The sequence below is a fragment of the Rhinolophus ferrumequinum genome, chromosome X (genome assembly GCF_004115265.2).
Source record: "Rhinolophus ferrumequinum isolate MPI-CBG mRhiFer1 chromosome X, mRhiFer1_v1.p, whole genome shotgun sequence".
Lineage (NCBI taxonomy): Eukaryota > Metazoa > Chordata > Mammalia > Chiroptera > Rhinolophidae > Rhinolophus > Rhinolophus ferrumequinum.
This window is the reverse complement of record NC_046284.1, coordinates 84,478,283-84,500,714: the sequence shown is the minus strand read 5'-3', so window position 1 is coordinate 84,500,714 and position 22,432 is coordinate 84,478,283. Positions and strand designations below refer to the sequence as shown.

The window sequence follows — 22,432 nt, the reverse complement described above, 5'->3', positions numbered from 1 at the left end:
GTTTTGTTCACAGGTGTATTCCAAACATGTACAGCAGTACCAGACACGCAGTAGATGCTCAATACATATTTGTGGAATAAATGAATGCTGCTGACCAATGAATAGAGAGCCTACCCTAAGTTATCTTTGAGAAAAAAATCAATCTGGCCAATATTCCCATTTTTCTCTAAGAAAAGAATAGGCAAGTGATTGAGAAGTTTGAACAAGTCAACACTGGGCTGCAGATTCTCCAGTCTTCGCTTATTCATTTGATACACATTTGTTGAATGTTTTCTGTGTACCATCTGTGCATAGCTCTGGGGATACAGAGATAAATCAAACATAATCTTTGCCCTTGAGAGCTTACAGATTAGTGAGACAGAGCTAATTCAAATAAAGTGTGGTATAGGCCTTGAGAGAGTGAAGGAGAAGATGGGCACAGAGGTGAGATGCCTGAGTATGTAGGAAAAGTGTTGAAGGAGCCCCAACTCCTGCCAGGTAAAATAGAACAAGGTGGTGAATGGTGCAGTGCTAGGCTGAGAGAGAAGACTGCTGCTCAGCAGGGCAGGGGTGAATAAAGGGAAACAGGTCTGTGGCTAAGGCCCTGGATACAACAACAGGGTTTGTCTGGTACTGGAGGCTGAAGCCATAACTCTTCCACCGACTGGCTTATACAGGACCAATCCCTGTCCTCTGGTATATTTCACATGAATAGATACCAGCCTTGGATGTGGGGAAGAACAGTATGGAGAAGAACACACGTGGGACATGGGTAGTACCAGAAGATTAAAAAAACAGATTGATGAGAGAGAGAAAGGGAGAAGGGGGGAGAATAAAAAAAGGAGGGATGGGATGAGAGGGAGTGAGGGAGGGAGGGATGGGGAGAGGGGGAGAGAGAGAGAGGAAGGAAGGAAGGAAGGAAGGAAGGAAAGAAGGAAGGATGGGAGGGAGGAAAGGAGAGAAAGATAGATGTTTGAAGGGCCAGATAGATGATATAAGAGGGAAAGATGATACAGAGAAAAACAAATGACAGAAAGGGAGAAAACCCTGAGAAAAATTATAGAGAAATATATAGTAGAGAGAAATGGATGATAGAAAGAGATGAATGACAGAGTAAGAGAAACAGATGATAAATAAGTAGATGACAGGTAAATAGATGATAACTTATTTAGTAATTTATTCAGTCATTTACTATCATACTAGACACTGAGGGTGCGGAGTTGACTAAGATAAGGGCCGCTGTTTTCAACAAGCTTGTTATATAGTGGGATAATTCAGCGCAAACACAGAAAATCCCAGCAGTGCAAGGCTCTAGAGAGCTAAGGCCTAAAAAGGTAGTCCTGGGGAGAACGGGCTTGCTGGGAAAAACATCAGTGAAGTGGTAACAGGCCAGACACAGACAAGGAGGTATAAGAGGAAGGGCAGAGGAAGCTGCTTGTCAAAGGTCAGGAACCAGAGCCAGAGGTTAGCAGCAGTGGCTAAGGTTTATGGGGAGGAAAGCCAGGTGAGGCTCCCACTTTTAACCACATTGTTCTATTATGGATTTCAGAGTGCCCAGCAGGGAGGCTGAAGGCACAAGAAGGTCTTGGGACAGGGATGTGCCTGCTCCCAAATCTCATACACAATACCCTGGTGCTAGAAATCGCTCCAGTTTCTGTTACCCTGTAGTCATCCGTTAACTATTTATAAGGCTTCTCACAGAAGTACAACGTACTACTACGGAATGTATACCATGTGAATCTACTATGTACTATACCTCGAGGCACTTAGGATACAGTGGATAACATCTCTCTTATTTTGGGCTCTTTTTCCACATCTAGGTTTCCTGAAGTTCTTCTGAGTCCAGGGTTTAAAATGTAGGAAATCAGCCTTGATACCACCTCCCCCCAACCATCCAATTCCTCACTGAGTTTTGCTGAGTCTTAACTTATGATATCTCTCTGGCTTTGCCTCTCTCTCTCTATGTCCATTCTCATTGAGACTATGCCACATAATCACACTTCTCCTCCACAGAACCCACCATCAAAACCCCCGTTCTAGTCCAAGCCCTATCACTTTCTGTACAAAATACTATGTCAGTTTGCCAGCCAGTTTCTCTTTGTTCCACCTCCAGTCACTGCTTTAAGATCATATCATGTCAAACACCAACTGGATTACAGCACTCTGCTATTCAAGAATCTTCACTGGCCCCCATTTACCCTGTCCTGCATCAAATGTAAACTGGATCAGACTTTCAAAGCCCTCTATAAGCTATCTTTACCCAGCCAGCCCAATCTCCCATATCTCTGCTCCAGTCACACTCTGCAACCAGCTTTGTGCCTTTGCTGTTGGTTTTCTAGTAGAATCTAGCACAGGCTCTGGAGTTGGATCACCTTGGTTTGAATCCTAGCTCCACCTCTTATTAGCTCTGTTGCTTTAGATAGGTGACTTCATTTTTCAGAGCTCTAGTTGCCATGACAGTAAAATGGGGATAATAGTACATAATTAATGGGGTTTGTAAAGATCAAATGAGACAATGCATGCCAATTACTTAGAACAGGGTTTAGTAAGCTCTCAACCCATTTTAATTATTACTATGACAGTTCCCTCTGCCTGGAATACCCCTTCCCATTTTGTTAACCTAAATCTTAACCATTCTCCAAGATACTGCTCAAGTACCATGTCCTCCAGAGAGCTCGTCTTAGTAATCCAGTCCTCACAATTTAGCCCATAACAATATGTTCTATATTGTTCGTCATTATTTCAGGTATGTTAGTCTCATCCTACCAACTATATTGAGCCAGCAGGCGAGACAAAAACGAGTGAGACAGATCTAAGTTTATATCCTAACTTCCACTTTGGCTGTGTGATTCTATGCAAGTCACTTAACCCATCTAAGCTTCAGTTTTCTTATATGAAAAAGGGAATGATAATCCTTACCTGGCTAGGTTATTGTGGGGATTAGAGATAATGTTCTCAAAGCATCTGGGATGTAGCCTGATACATAGCAAGTAATCAATAAATAGTAGGTACTATAATAAAAATTATCTGTTCAGACTTGGCCTTTTTTTTTTTTTAACTGTCCTTCTTGATGGTTCAAAAGTACTCCCACCTGGGTTTGTCCATCCAAGGTCAAAGTTCTGCTATACCACTCCCTTGCCACACTTTGAAAAGTAGCTTACAAAGGCCCCTATTCTCTCTAGGGTTTCTCCAGGGATAGAAAACAATCCCAAAAGAGGCAGAAGCAAGGCTGTCGGGGCTTTGGGACCACTGGGAGAAAAACCACAAGCTGGGCTGAGAAAAATCCCAGCAGAGGAACTTCAGCCAGAGCTGGAGCCTTCTAGGCCCAGTTTCATAAAGGAGAGGAAACTATCTATATATGATCTAATACTTGGTCTATAATTATGCCTGAATAGCCCTAGACTTAGTCCACACTTACATTCCAATCCTAGCTGTGTGACCTTGGCCAAGTCACTTCTCTGAGCTGCAGATTCTTTGTCTGTAAAATGGGAGGATAACTATTCCTTACTCATGAGTTAGAGTCTGAATTAAATGCAGTCCCATGTATGAAATCACTCAGCATAGTGCCTGACATACTATAAACTTTAAAAAAATAACAGGGACCACTTACTGAATACTTAAGATGTGCCAGGCACTAAGCACTTTGCATGCATTAGCTGATTCAATCCTCACTCCAACCTTATCAATAAGAGGTATTATTATCCACATTTTACAGATGAGAAAACAGAGACACAGAAAACTGAATTGCTTTGGTAATCCGACGTTGGAAATGAGGCTCAGACCCTCCAGCCTTTTCTAGGATACCACATCTTCCCCAAAGAACAATCTGTCTCAAAAAGTGTGTATAGCTGAGGCTTCTCCTAGCCATTTCCTCAAGAAGTAGTCAGAAAAGGAAAGTCTCAGTAATCCTACAGTTTAAACCATCCCTTCTTTAGGCAGTGGGGATGTGGGATGAGGAGAAATAAGTGGAGAGGTAACAAAATGCCAACCACTAACTAGGCAGCTCCAGGCCTAGCTGTGGAGGCAATAATCCCTTTCTTCTAAGGCTGGCTCAGGCACTATCATTAAACATATACCCTGTCTATCATTCATTACCCAAAAACTCCTTTCTTAGGAAGCAAAAAGTAAGTGATATTGAAGAAAGAAAGCAGAAGAGGGGAGGGGGCAGCAGCCATGGTGGCCATGGCTACTCGTAGTACCTACCAGGAAAGTTGCCCAGGGTGGGGAGATTGCTTAGGAGAAAGCTGGGTATCCAGCCAGCTCAGATGCTCATCAACATCCCCTCCAGCCAGCCCCCAGGGCTTCTTTCTGCAAGTTGGATTCTCCCTTAGTTGAGAGCCATTTGCCTTCCTGTTAAGACCTCCTGAGATGAGGGACCATCAGCCCAAGATCCTGAGTGTGATCCAAGGGGCTGAGGCACAGTCAGGTCCCAGTTTCAAGAACAGAAAGGAGTGGCGTTGAAGGCAAGGTATGACCATCAGCCTGGTTGGGCCTAGATGTGGCCACAGCCTTAGGGAATGACAGCCAGTGTCAAGAGCTGGATAAGAGTGAAGACACTGCTTCAGAAACCAGCCAGCACCCTGGTGGCAAAGGAAAGGATGAAAGGCAGTTCCAGCAGCATAAACAGCCCCCCTGTTCCCTACTACAGGCTCCTATGAACATTGGCCCACCCCCTTCCACAGCTCAGAGGCCAATAAGGAAGCTGGGCCCCCAGCCACTGCTAGAACTCAGGAAAGGAGCAAGGAAATGATGTTTGGGAAAGATAAAGCGGGTGTCTAAAAAGAATTTTTAAAAATACACGTAAGTGAGAGAGAAAAATACCCCAGACACATACACTTAAAAGAATTCCTGTGCTTCCTGGACTGAGTTGACCCCACCCAGCCATCTCCGCAGGTCCTCTGGGCCCCAGAAAAGGAAAGCCCAGAACAGCCAGGCCTAGAAGCCTCCAGGTCCAGAAGAGCAAGTAGCACTACAGCTGATTTTACACAGCTGGGGGCAAGTGACTTAGAGATTTTCCAAGGTGAAATTCCTGCTGAGATATAAAGATTCACAAACCATTCTGGGCTGTATTTATAGGGTCTGTGCTTCCTTTGGTCCCTGAGCAGACGCAAAGAAAATTCCATGTCACACCAGAGACTCCACCTCCAGAAGAGTGGTGCTGGGAGTCAGCATCCCTGGCTCTGCCATGAATTTGCTCTGACCTCTGGCAACTTACTCACCCCCCTCTGAGCTTCCGTTTCCTCTCTGCAAAATAAAACATTGGACTCCATCACAAACAACCCTTCTAGCTATAGCATGCTATGATGTAACAGTCCTAGGCCCCAAGGTTGGGGCTTCAAATGATGTCCTCATCGACCTGTGCAATAGCCAGAACCCAGAACAGCTCCACATGAGTTTGTTGCACACTTTAAGCCCAAGCTCAGGCATCAAAATTTAAGTTTTCTTGGGGATTTAGAGTTGGGGATTTCCCCTTATAATACTCCTAATCCCTACTCCAGTTTCCTTTGGCCTCTGGTCCCAATTCCAGCAAATTCTGGCTCCTGGAAGAGCTTACGCTAGCTCCCACAGGACGAGAAGTATGTTAGAGCCTTTCCCCTCTGGGGAAATCATGCCTGGAGGCTGGAGGCCGCTTCCCCTCTTCTCTCTGTTCTTCCTAGGGAAGTCTGGGTTGATGTTTGTCTATCCCACAAAAGGCAGGTGCCATTCAAGTAAGCCCTTAGGCCCTCCTTTGGTAGTTAGAAGTACTGTATAGGGAAAGTTTAGGGATTTTATGGGCATATGGATCTGGCTTGAGTCTCAGCTTTACCACTGACTTGTTTGGCCTTGGGCATGTCACAGAACCTCAATTTCTTCAAATGCAGACATTCAATAAATTGTATCTTCTATTACTATTATCCTGTACCCAATATAATAATGGGCAAGGTACTATTAGTAGCAAGAAAAATAACTTCTTCAATCTAAATGAAGATGAAATAGAAAGGAGTAGTTAAGAGAAAGCTCAAAAACCAAACCTAGTACTCTAGAACAGAACTTCTCAAAACTTAGTGGGCATACTGATCTCCTGGTGATCTTGTCAAAACGCAGATTCTGACGCAGGCGGTCTAGGGTGGGGTCCAGATTCTGACTTTCTAACAAGTTCTAGAGTGATGCTGATGCTGTGGGTGTGATAACCACACTTTGACAATACACTAGGGAATACAATACCATTAGCAATATACTAGGGAATAACCCATGGTTTGGGGCGAGGGCGGGGGAACAACTTCAGGATAAACAGTTTCTTCTCATCATTACTGAGGCCTGGGTGTCCAGCCTTCCTTAATCTTCTGGTTGCCAAGTGTCTTCCTCCTTCCACTCATTAACCCAGCCCATAAACCAGTGCTTCCTTGATGAGGTTTGCCGATCCCCACTTCCTAACAAAATAAAGAGCAATGAGTTTGATCAAAGTCTGGCCCTGTCAGTGGCCAGGTGAGGCTGAGGAAATTATGACTAGAGGCACGAGAATGTTCATGGGACTGGCTGGGGTAGGGAGGCTGAGTGGGAGTATGAGTTGGTTAGTCAACAGATGAGGTGATAGGATAGGCAGGTGGGCACAGACAGCATATACTTGTGAAATCCTTGGGCTAAGGAAGGTAAGAGAAGAATGTGAACAGTTTGGCTGATTTGGGATTTGGGAAAGCGGCTGGGAGATGTCATGGGGGTAAAGAGAGCACCCTCTTGCTTAGCACAGCTAACTTCCAGATAACATGACCAAGTATAACCTCCTATGTTTGAGGGAGGGTAAAGATGATGACTGCATCTTCTCCAAGCATACAGAGGATAAGAACTGGGCATGGGTGCAGAGAGTAGTGAGCACGTGTAAGCAGAAATGGCAGATAAGCCAGAAGCTAGCTCCCAGAAGAGTCCTTGTAAAGACTGTTGGGAGAGGCGAGAGGAGGGAAGAGGAGGACCGATTCTGGAAGGAGTCAATATCTAGCTGCATTAGTCGGCTGTCACCCCAATATCTTCAGACAGCACTAACCATCTCTGACCCGGGCTCCCAGCAGACCTCTCAAGAGATACTTGAAAGGGGACAAGTAGGGGAGAAGCAGAAAGAGAACCACAGCTGTGCCCTACCCCAGGGCAAGAAGGAAAATATGGCCCCAGTTGCTTGGGGTTGTGCTTAGTCTGAGGTTTGGGCCACAACCTACTGCAGGCTCTTTCTTTCTTTCTTTTCTTTTTTTTTTTAATTAGTTTCAGGTACAAAAGACAAAGTAATACTTAGACGTTTATCATTTATATCCCTCACACTGTGTGAACCCCCCTCCCCCATCCACTATCCCTGTGACATCGCACACAGCCATTACATTTCCACTGTCTCTATTCCTAATGCTGTACTCTGTTTCTAGTAAGTATATACATACATATATATACATATATATATATAAAATTATAGTTGGCATTCATTATTGTTCAGCTTCAGGTGTACAGTGCAGTAATCAGGCATCTACATCATCCCTGAGGTGGTCTCCCAAAGGGGACAAGTGTCCATCGGATATCCTACAAAATCTTTACAACATTATTGATTACATTCCCCAAATTAATTTTCAAAACCCCGTGGCCATCTTGTGGTTACTGATTGTTTTCTAATCCCCTCACCTTCCCCCTTATCCCCACCACACCCCATCTAGCAACCCTCAGTTTTTCCTCTATGTCTCCAAAACTGTTTCTGATTAGTTCATTCACTTATTCTTTTCTTTAGATTCCACATATAAGTGAGATCATATGATATTTGTCTGTCTCTGTTTGACTTACTTCACTTAACATAATGTTCGCTAGGTCCATCCATGTTGTTGCAAATGGTAAGATTTCTTTCTTCTTTGTGGCTGCGTAATACTCCATTGTATAAATGTGCCACAGTTTCTTAATCCAGTCATTTACCTATGGGTATTTCGGTTATTTCCATGTCTTGGCTATTGTGTATAGTGCTGCAATTAACATAGGAGTGCATAAAGATTTTTGAATTAGAGTTTTGGATTTCTCCAGACAGATACCTAGAAGTGGAATTGCTAGATCATAAGGTAGTTCCATTTTCAGATTTTTGAGATACCTCCATACTGTTTTCTCTAGTGGCTGCACCAATCTGCAATCCCACCAACAGTGCACAAGCGTTCCCTTTTCTCCACATCCACGCCAGCACTTGTTGTTTGTGGATTTATTGATGATAGCCATTTTGACTGGGGTGAGGTGGTATCTCATTGTGGTTTTTATTTGCATTTCTCTGATGGTTAGTGAGGTTGAGCATTTCTTCATATGTCTGTTTGCCATCTGTATGCCCTTTTTAGAAAAATGTCTCTTCAAGTCCTCTGCCCATTTTTTAATTGGGTCGTTTGTTTTTTTGGAGTTGAGTTGAGTGAGTTTTTTATAAATTTGTGATATTAACCCCTTATCAGATATATCATTGGCAAATATCATTTCCCATTCAGTAGGATCCCTTTTTGTTTTATTGATGGTTTCCTTTGCTGTGAAAAAACTTTTTAGTTTGATGTAATCCCACATGTTTGTTTTTTCTCTTACTTCCCTCGCACGAGGGGATATATCAGTAAAAATCTTACTCTGGGTAACGTCTGTGAAGTTTCTTCCTATATTTTCTTCTAGAAATTTTATGGTTTCAGATCTTACATTTAAGTCTTTAAGCCATTTTGAATTTATTTTTGTATATGGTGTAACGAGGTGGTCCAGCTTCATTTTTTTGCATGTGTCTGTCCAGGTTTCCCAGCACCATTTATTGAATAGACTGTCTTTACCCCATCGTACATTCTTGCTTCCATTGTCGTAGATTAAATGGCCATATAGGCATGGATTTATTTCTGGACTCTCTATTCTGTTCCATTGATCTATGTATCTGTTTTTATGCCAGTACCATGCTGTTTTGATTACTGTAGCCTTGTAATATAATTTGAAGTCAGGTATTGATATACCTCCCACTTTGTTCTTATTTCTCAAGATTTCTGAGGCTATACGGGGTCTTTTATGGTCCCACATAAATTTTAGGATTATATGTTCTATATCTGTGAAAAACGTCGTTGGTAGTTTGATACGAATTGCGTTGAATATGTATATTGCCTTAGGAAGTATGGACATTTTAACTATATTAATTCTTCCTATCCATGAACATGATATGTGTTTCCATCTCTTTGTATCTCCTTTCATTTCTTTCTTCAGTGTCTTATAATATTCTGAGTACAGATCTTTTACTTCTTTAGTTAAATTTATTCCCAGGTATTTTATAGTCTTTGGAGCAATTGTAAATGGGACTGTTTTTTTAATTTCTCCTTCTGATGTTTTATTATTGGTATATACAAATGCAACTGATTTCTGAATATTAATTTTGTATCCTGCTACTTCACTAAATTCATCTATCAGCTCTAATAGTTTCTTGGTGGAGTCTTTAGGGTTCTCTATATATAGTATCATGTCACCTGCATATAATGACAATTTTACTTCCTCCTTACCGATTTGGATGCCTTTTATTTCTTTTTCTTGTCTGATTGCTGTGGCTAGAACTTCCAGCACTATGTTGAATAGAAGTGGAGAAAGTGGGCAACTTTGCCTTGTTCCTGATCTTAAGGGGAATGGTTTTAGCTTTTCCCCATTGAGTATGATGTTAGCTGTGTGTTTATCATATGTGGTGTTTATTATGTTGAGATATGATCCCTCTCTTCCCACTTTCTTAAGGGTTTTTATCATAAATGGCTGCTGGATTTTGTCAAATGCTTTTTGATCTATTGATATGATCACGTGATTTTTATTTTTCCTTTTGTTAATGTGTGTATCACATTAATTGATTTGCAGATGTTGAATCACCCTTGCATACCAGGGATGAATCCCACTTGATCATGGTGTATGATCTTTTTAATGTATTGCTGAATTCTGTTCGCTAATATTTTGTTGAGGATTTTTGCATCTATGTTCATTAGAGATATCAGCCTGTAGTTTTCTTTTTTTGTGGTATCTTTGTCTGATTTTGGAATCAGGGTGATATTGGCTTTGTAAAAAGTGTTTGGGAGTCTTCCCTCCTTCTGGATTTTTTGGAAGAGCTTGAGGAGAATAGGTGATAATTCTTTTTTGAACGTTTTGTAAAATTCACCTGTAAAGCCATCTGGTCCAGGGCTTTTGTTTCTTGGGAGATTGTTGGTTACTGATTCAATTTCCCTAGTGGTAATCAGTCTATTCAGGTTTTCGGTTTCTTCTTGAGTTAGCCTTGGAAGGTTGTACGCCTCTAGAAAATTGTCCATTTCTTCCAGATTGTCAAATTTGTTGGCATATAGTTGCTCATAGTAATTTCTTAAAATTTTTTGTATTTCTGCAGTGTCTGTTGTCACTTCTCTTTCATTTCTTATTTTCTTAATTTGGGTCCACTTTCTCTTTTTTTATATGAGTCTGGCTAAAGGTTTGTCAATTTTGTGTATCTTCTCTAAGAACCAACTCTTGGATTCATTGATCTTTTGTATTGTTTTTCTGGTTTCTATTTCATTTATGTCCGCTCTGATCTTTATTATTGCCTTTCTTTTATTCCCTTTGGGCATATTTTGCTGATCTTTTTCCAGATCCCTTAAGTGTGAAGATAAACTGTTGATTAGTGATGTTTCTTGTTTCTTTAGGTAGGCCTGCAATGCTATGAATTTCCCTCTTAGGACTGCTTTTGCGGCATCCCATAGATTTTGGGTCGTTGTGTTTTCATTTTCATTTGTCTTGAGATATCTTTTGATTTGTTCCTTGAGCTCCTGGTTGACCCATTCATTATTTAGTAACATGTTATTCAGCCTCCATGAATTGGTGTGTCTTCCAGTTTTTTTTTCCTGTAGTTCATTTCTAATTTCATAGCACTGTGGTCAGAGAAGACAATTGGTATGATTTCAATTTTCTTAAATTTATCAAGACTTGTTTTCTTTGGCCTAACAGATGGTCTATCTTGGAAAATGTTCCATGTGCACTTGAGAAGAACGTGTATTCTGCAGCTTTGGGGTGAAATGCTCTGAAAATATCGATTAAATCCAAGTGGTCCAATGCGTCATTTAAGGCTGTTGTTTCCATATTAATTTTCTGTCTCGAAGACCTGTCCCTTGTCAGAGGTTGTTGAAGTCCCCCTACTATGATAGTGTTACTGTTGATCTCTGTCTTTATGTCAGTCAATATCTGTTTTATATATTTAGGTGCTCCTATGTTGGGTGCATTTATGTTTACTAGGGTTATGTCCTGTTGTCGGATCGATCCCTTTATTATTATATAGTGCCCATCTTTGTCGTTTAATATGTTCTTCATTTTAAAGTCTATTTTGTCAGATATAAGTATTGCAACTCCAGCTTTTTTCTCATTTCCATTTGCATGAAATATTTTACTCCAACCCTTCACTTTCAGCCTGTGTGTGTCTTTTGATCTGAGGTGAGTCTCTTGTATAGAGCATATATAAGGGTCTTGCTTTCTTATCCACTCAGCCACCCTATGTCTCTTTATTGGAGCATTTAATCCGTTTACATTTAAAGTTATTACTGACAAGTATACAGTTATTGCCATTTTTAAATTTGTAGTTAGTTTTCACCTTTCTTCTATTTACAGAAGTCCTTTTAGTATTTCTTGCAATGCTGGCTTGGTGGTAATAAATTCCTTTAGCTTATTCTTTTCTGGGAAGCTCTTTATCTCTCCATCAACTTTAAATGATAGCCTTGCTGGATAAAGCAATATAGGTTGTAGGCCTTTGTTTTCCATCACTTTGAGTATCGCCTGCCACTCCCTCCTGGCCTTCAACGTTTCTGTAGAACAGTCATTTGGTAGTCTTATGGGAGTTCCCTTGTATGTAACCCTCTGTCTTTCTCTTGCTGCTTTTAGGATTTTCTCTTTGTCTTTCACCTTTGCCATTTTAACTATGTGTCTTAGTGTGGACCTGTTTGGGTTTATCCTGGTTGGAACTCTCTGCACTTCCTGGGTTTGTATGTTGGTTTCCTTCACCAGGTTGGGGAAGTTTTCGGACATTATTACTTCAAATATGTTCTCAATCCCTTGCTTCCTCTCTTCACCTTCTGGTATTCCTATGATGTGCATGTTGTTGCATTTGATGTTATCCCAGAGGTCTCTTAAACCATCTTCATTGTTTTTTATTCTTTTTTCTTTCTGTTGTTCTGTTTGGGTGATCTCTGCTAACTTGTCTTCTAAGTCGCTGATTCAATCCTCTGCCTCATCTAAACTGTTGTTAATTCCTTCAAGTGAGTTCTTTATTTCGGTAATTGTGTTCTTTAGTTCTAACTGGTTGTTCATTATGATTTCTACATCCTTCTTTATGTCGTCTCTAAGCTCCTTAAACATTCTTATCACCAGGGTTCTGCACTCTGTCTCTGAAAGGTTGGTTACCTCTGCTTCATTTGGTTCCATTTCTGGAGGTTTCTTCTGTTCTTTTATTTGGGATGTGTATCTTTGTTTCCCCATTCTGGCTGACTCTCTGTGTTTGCTTTGATGTATTAGGTAGATCCCCTAGAGTTCTTAGTTCTTGCTAGGTTATCTTATGTAGTATGTGTCCTTTATATTTGACTTGCACTTCTTCGTTCTTCTCCTCTGCGTGTGCTCTAAAGGTGACTCTTGTGTTATATATATTGTCCTGTTAAAGAAGATCTTTAATTGCTTTTTGCTTGTGTGTAGGTGGGGTTAACTCCTAGGCTGACTAGTTGTGAGACTTGGCTCTGCCCACCGCAGGGTGTTCTGCTTCGTGAGGGTTGACCGCTTAAATGTGGTTTGGCCTCTATGGGCTCTTGTTCCTGTAGAGAATTCCCTCTTGGTGGGTCACTTGTAGGTCAAACCTGGTAGTACTCTGGTTTGGTCTGGAGTTGGCCTCTGGGTATGTTGAATCTTGTGCCTCTTAAGCTGGGCCCTGGTAGGGCAATTTCACAACAAAGCAAATCACCAAGCACAACAACAACAACAACAAAAATTAAATACCTTCACATGTAAAAACAACCGACAACCCACACTCAACACAGGCAAAGATATCAAAGATATAAAGACAAAACAAAACAAAACAAAACAAAAAGCTAAAAACAACAACAAAAAAGCAGCGTCAGTTTTGGCTTAAGCCCACCAAGTAATCTCCAGGTTGTCCTCTGCTGTACCAAAGAGTCCTCTGCGTATTTTGCAGGCAGAGTCAGTCACCTGGTGCCCAGAGTGACGTTGGAACTGCAGCTTTAGATGCGTGGGGCTGAGGGGTCTGAATGGTAGTTTCTACAAAGTCAGTGCAGTTTCTGCTCTTGCCTGTACATATGCGCACTGAGAGTAGCACCACCAGCCCTATGTCCAATTCTCCTGAGTCTTAGGGCACTCCTTCTGTGTGTGTGTGTGTGTGTGTGTGTGTGTGTGCGTGTGGCGGGCGGGAGACTTCTGAGCAGCTGAAAGCCCAGAGCTGCGTCTGCCGCCTACTGTGATCCCTGGGAGTGCCTCTGCAGTTGTAATTGCCCCACCCTAGGCAGGCCAGAAAGGGTGGGGGCTGGGGATGGAGGGGTCGTCTCTCTCCCAGCCCAGCCATGTCACACTCTTCCCGCAGGCCAGAAAAGGTGGTGGCTGGGGGTGGAGGAGTCTCTTCTCTCCTAGCTCAGCAAAAGTCACACTCTTCCCAGCCTCTTCCCTGGGTCAGAGCTGCACGCCGGTCTTCCCAGAGCCTGAGCACTAAGGCTCCTCTGTAATCTGATACTACTCCTCAGTTCAGGGGCCAATTTGAGTCTCTGGAAGGGCGGGAGGGGGTAGGACTGGAAGAGTGGGGGAGGGGCCCAGGTATGGAGTTTATGTCCTTTGTCCGACCTAGGGCCCAGGTGGAGGTCTCACTGAGGTTATTGCCTCAACTGCTGGATATGCTGCCCCCTCGGCGGGAGAGATCAGCTGTGGGACGCAGGGAAAGAGCTCACCTCCTGGCTTTTGTGTTCTCTGTTTCGTCCTGAGATCCCCTGCGTCTCTACACCTGTGGATGCCGGCTGCGTTTCCAAAGCCACAGGTGAAGACCGTGTTTCCACAGCTGCAGATGTGGGCCGCGTCCCCACTCCGCTCCCTTCCCTCTTCCCCTGCTAGCTCAATTTGCCCACCTTCAAGTAATCCTTGCCCGAGTCTCTTAGCTGTTCTGCGTGATGAGCAGAGAGTCCTTTGATGAGTTATAGATGTCCCGTTTGTGCTCTTTCTTTTTTTGAAAGTGTTTAGCTAAGTACAAGCACAAAAAATTGTCCTTGATTAGCTCTGTTTACTTTCTGTGGCTCTTCTAGCCTCCCCTCAAATAGCACATTCCACCTGTCCCACATGAAGGAGTCCAAGCTCATTCTTGCCTGGTCAGCAGGAAGGGAAGCCTACACACAGGCCGGTGGACAGAACAATGCATAACTTGTTTATCTGACAGAAGAGGGGGAAAGCGGTCTGATCACCCTGGAGGGATTCAAAACTACAAAGGCCCACTCACATCCCACTGTTAGCTGAGGGACCTGCAAATTGCCTTGCATCCTGGTGATTTAGAGATCCTTACTACAGATCCAACCAAACATGAACATGATGTATGTATATGTGTATGTATTGTGTATAAATGTGCATGTGTATCTGTGTGTATGTATGTGTGTATATGTATATCTGTGTATGTGTATGTGGGTGTATGTATCTATGTATGTGTATAAAGGTGCATATGTGTATCTATATTTGTGTGTATGTATATATACGTATGTATGTAAATGTGCATTTCTATGTGTGTATGTATATCTGTATGTGTATTTGTGTTTATATATGTATGTGTATGTGTATACGTATGTGTGTATCTGTATGTATGTGTGTGTGTGCATGTGTGTGTATGTGTGTGCAGGTGTATCTTTGTGTATGTGTATGTATGTATGTATAATTTTAGAGGGAATGTTTAGGACAACGGCTTTCTTTTCTGTATGTATGTGTGTATGTGTGTGTGCATGTGTGTGTATGTGTGTGTATTTCAGATCTGAGTCATCTGAAATATGGGAACTTTATGTAGATGGGGCTTTTGGTCCCCAGTTCTGCCTTCCCACCTTTCCCACCTCCTCCACCTGCCCTCAGTTCTCTGAATAGCCAGGTCAAAATCTTCTATGTAAATCTGCTGAATCCCCTTCTCCAGTCTCCACCTCAGGATCCATCACAGGCTAAAAGAAACCAAGGGTAGTGAATAAGAAAGGAAGGGAATGTTGAGATAGAAATAAAGTCTCCCCCAACTGCTGTGGTGTGTGTCAGGAGGTGCTTTTGGCTTTCCTATTAGAGAGTGTTCATCTGGTTAGGGCCTTTACATTTGACCTTCTGTTTTCATTTCTCTATTTTCACAGTGGAATATTTAAAACATGGAGACACCTCTTTTTCTAAAGAAGGTTGGAAGGAGGCAACCATATGAGTGATATGGAAGAGCTTTGTAAATATTAAGGGCTAGAAAAATGCTTGGTAATTTAGAAACACAGTTCTTGGAATTCTCTTTCATAGTGGGCTAGGGAGCATATTCTAGTTTTTCTATGGATAGTCTGATAAAACATACCCATCATAGATGGCTTCTTGTCAATTATCCCAAAGGCAAGGAGGTGAATAGTGCATATTTCAGTTTCTAGAAGCAAGGGGAGCAAGTCAAGAACTGAATAAAGAGGGCTTTCCTCCCTTCCCTGTATATACAAAATCTAAGGGTGCAACACCAGAGGGCTAAGGGAAACTTCAGAGGAACACATAGGGAAAATGACAACAGGTTTGCAGAGCGCCATCTATAGAGTCAGCTTCCGCTGTAATGCTCTATTTCCTAAACAAACACCCAGAGTGATAAAGAAGATGGAGGATATTTGCCCTCCAGCTCTGGTTTCTATCAGTAATATTTGTAGCATCCTTTGGGAAGAAGGTTACAAGAATAATACAAGATTTCCTTTCTTCTCTCTTTAAGCCAAATATATCTTTCAGTTCAAACTCAATACTGGAGATACTACTTTTCAAAGGAAAGACGGAATCCACAAAGGTTTTCACCAAAGTCAAGTCTCAAAGCCCTCAGAATTATTTCTGGCCACTCCCTGAGTCATCTCCACTGCTAAAGACATGAAGCCCTAAGACAATAGCTAACATTAGGAAGTATCCCAACAGAACCAAGAATACTTACTCACTGTGCTTTGAGCCAACATGAAAATGAGGAAGGGCCAATGCTTAGCAGAGCTGGAGCACAATGAACAAGGTGGACAGCAGTGGGAAATGAGGTTGGGGAAGTGCCAAGGCCAGATCGTGGAGTTTTCCAAAGTCAATGTAAGTAGTTTGAATTTTATTCTCAGTGCAATGGGAAGCTATGGAAGTTTGTTAAGCAGGGGACTACCATGATCTGAGTGTTATAAAGATCTCACTTGACTGATGGATTTAGGTAGGACAAGAGTAGAAGCCAGGGAACCAGTTAAAAAGGCTCTTATAGAAACTAAATAATAGTGGTTTGTTCAGGGGAAGCAGCAGTGGGGTAGAGAAAACAGGTTTGATTAGATATATCCTGAAGAGGTAGAGCTGAGAGTATTTGTTGATGGGCTGAGTGTGAAGAGTGAGGGAAAAAGAAGAATAAACCATGACATTTGGGTCATCTGGCATCTGTCCCTTCTTAGCACACAATTCATTCCCGAAACTGAGTAATTAATAGTTCTAAAAAAAAAAATGTTGGCAGTCTTCATTATTCTTTTACTCTAGCATTTATGGAGCTTCTATCTACATTTAAGGTGCTTGGAGAGGTGCTATGGAACACGCCAAAACGAAGAAGATATAATCCCTGTGCTCAAGGAATTTACAGTGTGATGTGGGTGAATAAAAATACCTAAGTAACCACTAAACAGAGCAGAATGGGACGTTATAAAGGAAATGCTAATGAAATGAGAGTTAAACAAAGGAGAGAGCTTAGCTGGTTGAATCAAGGAAGTTTACAGACTCTGAGCTAATTTTTGAAAACTCAGTACAATTTCAACCGGAGGAGGCTGGAGGAGAGGTCATGCCAGGTTTTTCATCAACAACAGTGGGAAAAGCAGGGACACGCTGAAGTTTCTATAAGGCACACATGAAGTAAAATTAGAATGATTCAAGAACATGGTGGGCCTTAAGTATCAGGATAAAGCATTTACTTTACATAATCCAATAGTCAAGAGAGAGGCTTTGGAGGTTCCAGGATAGGAGAGCAGCATGGTAAAAGCAATATTTTAATAGGCTATTCTAGGGACTATATCAAACTACAAAGCTTCTACACAGCAAAAGAAACTATCAACTAAACGAAGAGGCAACCAACCGAATGGGAGAAGATATTTGCAAACACCTCCAATAAGGGGCTAATATCCAAATATATATAAAGCACTCATAGAATTCAACAACAACAACAAAAAACTAACAATCCAATTTAAAAATGGGCAAAGGATATGAACAGACACTTCTAAGGATACATACAAACAGCCAATAGATATATGAAAAAATGCTCAACTTCACTAGCTATTAGGGAAATACAAATCAAAACCCCAATGAGATACCTCCTCACACCTGTTAGAACGGCTATCATCAACAAGACAAAAAATAACAAGTGTTGGAGATGTTATGGAGAAAAAGGAATCTTCATATACTGCTGGCGGGGATGTAAATTGGTACAGCCACTATGGAAAACAGTATGGAGGTTCCTCAAAAAATTAAGAATAGAATTACTATAAGACCCAGCAATCCCTCTTCTGGGTATCTACCTAAAAAATCTGAAAACATTTATTCATAAAGATATGTGTACCCCTATCTCCATTGCAGCATTATTCACAGTGGTCCAGACTGGAAACAAAAGTGTCCTTCGATAGATAATTGGATAAAGAAGATGTGGTACATATACACAATGGAATATTACTTGGCCACAGGAAGAGATGAAATCCTGCCATTTGCGACAATATGGATGGATCTTGAGATTATAATGCTAAGTGAAATAAGTCAGAAAAAGTCGAGAACCATATGACTTCACTCACATGTGGGATATAAAACTGAAAGCAACAAAGGAACAAGACTAACAAAGAAAGAAACAAAAACTCATAGACACAGACAATAGTTTAGTGGTTACCAGAGGGTAAGGGGGGAAGGGGTGGTAGATGAGGGTAAAGGGGTCAAATATATGGTGATGGAAGGAGAACTGACTCTGGATGATGAACACATAATGTGATATATAGATGATGTAGTATAGAAATGTACACTTGAAACCTACATAATTTTAACTACACAATGTCACTCCAATAAGTTTAATAATAAATACATAATTAATTAATTAATTAATTTAAAAAAGTCTGTTCTAGTAGCCACGTTTAGGGTGAATTATGTGGATAAATACTGAAAGCATCGAGAAGTGAGTAGGCTAGCACAATACACACAAAATGTAGAACTAGACCAATGACAGTGGGGATGGAGAAGAAGGGCAGGATGTGAGAGAGGACATGAAAGACTGAATCAACAGGGTTGGACTACCAATTAAATATGGAAGTGAGAGAAGAGTTAAGATGACTATGAAACACCTAGGAGAATGGTGGTTATCACCATTGTAGATAGGGAAGTTGAAAACAGCAGCTGACTTCAGAAGATACGAGTTTGCTTTCAGACACAAGTTTGTTATGCTGTCAAATTATGTAGATAGGCATGCCCAGCAAGAAGCTTGATGTCTGGGCTGCAGTGCTGGAAAGAGGTTAGGGCAGGGTATAGACATGTAGTCATTATCCATAGAGAGGAGGCAGCCAAGACTGTTGCAGTGTATGTGACTGCCCACGGTAAATGTGTATCAAGGAAAAAGATCTGTGGATGACAGATCTCTACAGACTAGCTATAGGTCAGGTGGGAGAGGAAGAAGAACTAATCTAAGAGACAAAACAATAAAATGCCATTTTAAATGATATTGGCAATATGTTTTTTAAAAACAAGTCTTGGGAAAGTGGCTGGGAAATAGGCATTCTTATACTTTGCTGGGTGGGGATGAATATAGGTACACATTTGCTAGAGAGAAATTTGTCATATGTTATCAAGAGACATAAAAAATGTTCATACAGTGCTTGCTTCAGCCAACATATACTAAAATTGGAATGATACAGAGAAGATTACCATGGTCCCTTCACAAGGGTGACATGAAAATTTGTAAAGTGCTCCATAATTTTTCTGGAATTAGACAGCAGTAACGGTCACACAAGCTTGTGAATACATGCATACTAAAACCCACTGAATTACACACTTGAAAGTAATGAATTTTACGGTATGTGAATTACATGTTTTAAAAAATGTTCCTGCCCTTTGATACAGTTTTTCCATTCCTAGGAGTCTATCCTAAGAGAGCAGTTAGAAATGCACACATTGATTTATGTACATGAAGTGTCATCCATGCAGGATTATTTATAATGGTAAAATTAGGAATATCCTAACCATCCAACATTTAGGAAGAGTTAGGTGAAGTATTGTACATCTACATGAAGGAATAATAAATAGTCTGCCACTAAAAACCATGCTTTTGAAGACTACTTAATGAACCTGGAAAAGGCTCATGATATAATGGTAAGTGAAAAAAAATTATATACCAACTTGTACACAGTACCAGTCCAATTCAAAAAATGTATATGTATATATAGGTACACATTTGCTAGAGAGAAATTTGTCATATGTTATCAAGAGACATAAAAGTTCAATATTAAAAGGCTGGATGCAAATGTACTGTCTTATCAGTAGGCATTTTTCTCTCTGTGGCAGAATTAAGGGTCATTTTTATTTTTATTTTATTTATTTTTTTTCATTTTTATTTTTTACACTTATTTAATATTTTGAAATTTTCTACACATGTATTGCTTTTGAATGAAAAAAAGGTTTTCAAAGAAAAAAGACACCATTCTACATAGACATATCATGTACCCTGGCAACTGTCTGTTAGAAATGTCTGACACATTCCTAACTCAGGAATCTGCAATTATATTTGTATTTCCACTTAACTATTTCAAACATATGGATTTTATCCATAGGGAAATCAGCCTAGAGCCCACCAACATAGCAAAATACTTTCTACAACAAATGCTTTCCTGCTTAGCAGTGGATTCCTCTGTTTATTCTCCTAATTTTTTAAAAATATTTTATCTGGCAGGTTTTTTTTTTTTACTCCAGTATTAGCACTGGGAGCTGTTCTTTGCTGTGAGAGGCGGCTAGGGCTGGAAGAACAAGGAGCAAGTTGAGGGGAGACCAGACAGAGGAAAAGAGAGGTCAAATCAAGGTCAGCATCAGGGCCGTATTCAGTGGGTTGAAGAAAAATTTTGCCATTCAGGGCCTTCTTGGCTTTAGTTTCTTTCTGGGTGCCTGATGGACTTGGTGGGACAAAGTTGGGTGGAGAGAAGACGAAGCACCCAATCTGGTTGGGGAGAGGGGTGATAGCAAGTACATCTGTAAAGCCGTTTAAATGCTAATACTTGTACCACATTTACATTTCACAAAGAACTTTCATAGTCACCATTCCATTTAATCCTTACTACAACCTTATAAACTCCACTTTAGAAAAGAAGAAACTCAGGCTCAGAGAGGTGAATTAAATCACACAAGACTTGAGTTCAAGCTCTTTGCTTCTAAATTCCTGTGAATCAGAAACTCTGGGAGTGGGACCCAGCAATATGAACTTTATTTAACAAGCCCTCCAAATGCTTTTGACACATGCTCAAGTTTGAGACCCATCACTCTAAAGAATGCCACCATATATTTAAAAGCAAATTTTCAACTGTAATTGAAAAATAAAAATAAAAAAGAATTTCAAAAAAACAGATTTTCAAATGGTTTCTTTAAAATACTGGCTGCTGCTTTTATCTATGTGGGGTCTTGAATTCAAAGCAGGTTGGGATCATACCTTCAACTGTCAGCGGCTTTGTACATAAGAAAGGGCACCTGCTGGAATAGAATCTAGGCCCCAGGAGCAGGAACATAATACTTCAAAGCAAGAAAGGTCCCAGAACCAAGAGGGTAATAATTCCTGAGTCACAGCTTCCCTTGTTGAGGGAAATATGAGCTGGTAAGTAGCTGCCATATATCCACCTCCCTTCTGAAGTTTCTCTTCATAAAGGCTTTCACATGGTTCCCCAATGTTCTGCATGAGCCTCTAAGAAATTCCTTGCTCTGAAATATTTATATTTACAAAACTCTAGTTCATCAAGCTTTCCATTTCTTTGGCTTTTAATTTTTTTTTTTTAAGGATTTAGGAAAAAATGCAGCAATTGGAATGGGATTATTTTCCTTCTGGTAAATATGGACTCCCCAACTCTCACCTCCTCAACCCACTCCCTACTCAATTTCCTCACTGCAGGTAACTGTTTTCATTCTCTCTTTCTCTCCCTCCCTCTCTCTCTCTCTGTCTCTCTCTCTCACACACACACACACACAAAGACACATGCACATACACTCAATCATACACATTCCTTCCCCTTGGAATGGAGAACAAACAAATCAGCTATTTTTTTGAAACTTGGACTTGATTTAAATTGGATTTTAATTTTGTCAAGGTGATGTTTGTAAAATTGAAACAAAACCCGTACATGAATATAAATTTTATTTGAAAATCCTAAAGCTGAAAAACAGAATCATGGAATGAAAATTGTAAAGTATTCATAATTCTAGGAGTGAACAGAATTTGTTATATATCCCCTTCTACACAGGTACTAGCACTGAACTCATTTATTTATTCATTGACTGATTCATTTGTTAGTTATTGAGAGCCAAGCAAGCACTGTTCTGTGTGCTAGGGACAAAGCAATGAACAAAACAGACAAGACCTCAGTCCTAATGAGGCTCAACTCAATAAATATATAATATGTCGAGTAGTGATAAGTGCTATGAAGACAGAGAAAGCAGGGTAAAGGGTAGACTGACTGACACGGGTGTGTGAGGCCAATGCTATTTTAGAGAGTGTGGTTAGGGAAGGCCTCTGTTGGGAGGTGATATTTGAGCAGCAGCCTAAATGAAGTCAGAGAAGGAGCCAGGTGAATATCTGAAGGAAGAATGTTCTAGTCAGCGGCATCAGCAAGGGCAATGGTCTGAAACAGAATCAGCTAGCCATTGTCCAAGAACAGCCTGAAAGCCAGTGTGGCTAGAGTGGAATGAGCAAGTCAAAGACGGGTAGGAAATGAGGTTGGGGAAGGAGCCAGGGACCAGGTAAGTGAGTTATTGTAAAGACTCTGAATTTAATTTTAAGAGTGATAGAAATAAACCCTGTGTCTAGCAGGTTCCAAGGAGTTTAAAAAGCCTGCACTATGATCCCTGCCCTCAAGAAGCTTTCAATCTGTCCATTTGGGGAAATAAACCCGAATTACAGGAGACTTGAGAAGGGGAGGGGATTCTTGCTGTCTCATGTATACTCATTCCTAATCTTAATGAGCCAACTTTAGTAGAAAAGAATCCTAAAGGAGAAAAAGGCTCCTATGCCAATGTAAGA

General features: G+C 40.9%; 1 protein-coding gene and 1 non-coding gene across 3 annotated transcripts in view; one reads left to right on the top strand and one right to left on the bottom strand.

Moving 5' to 3' along the window:
* SHROOM4 (shroom family member 4) overlaps positions 1–22,432 on the bottom strand; it is a 257,150-nt gene that overhangs the window by 44,049 nt on the left and 190,669 nt on the right. The window lies entirely within an intron of this gene.
* LOC117030288 (U6 spliceosomal RNA) lies at positions 19,036–19,139 on the top strand. Its single transcript, XR_004424355.1, has one exon. It is a non-coding gene; the product is annotated as a U6 spliceosomal RNA (small nuclear RNA).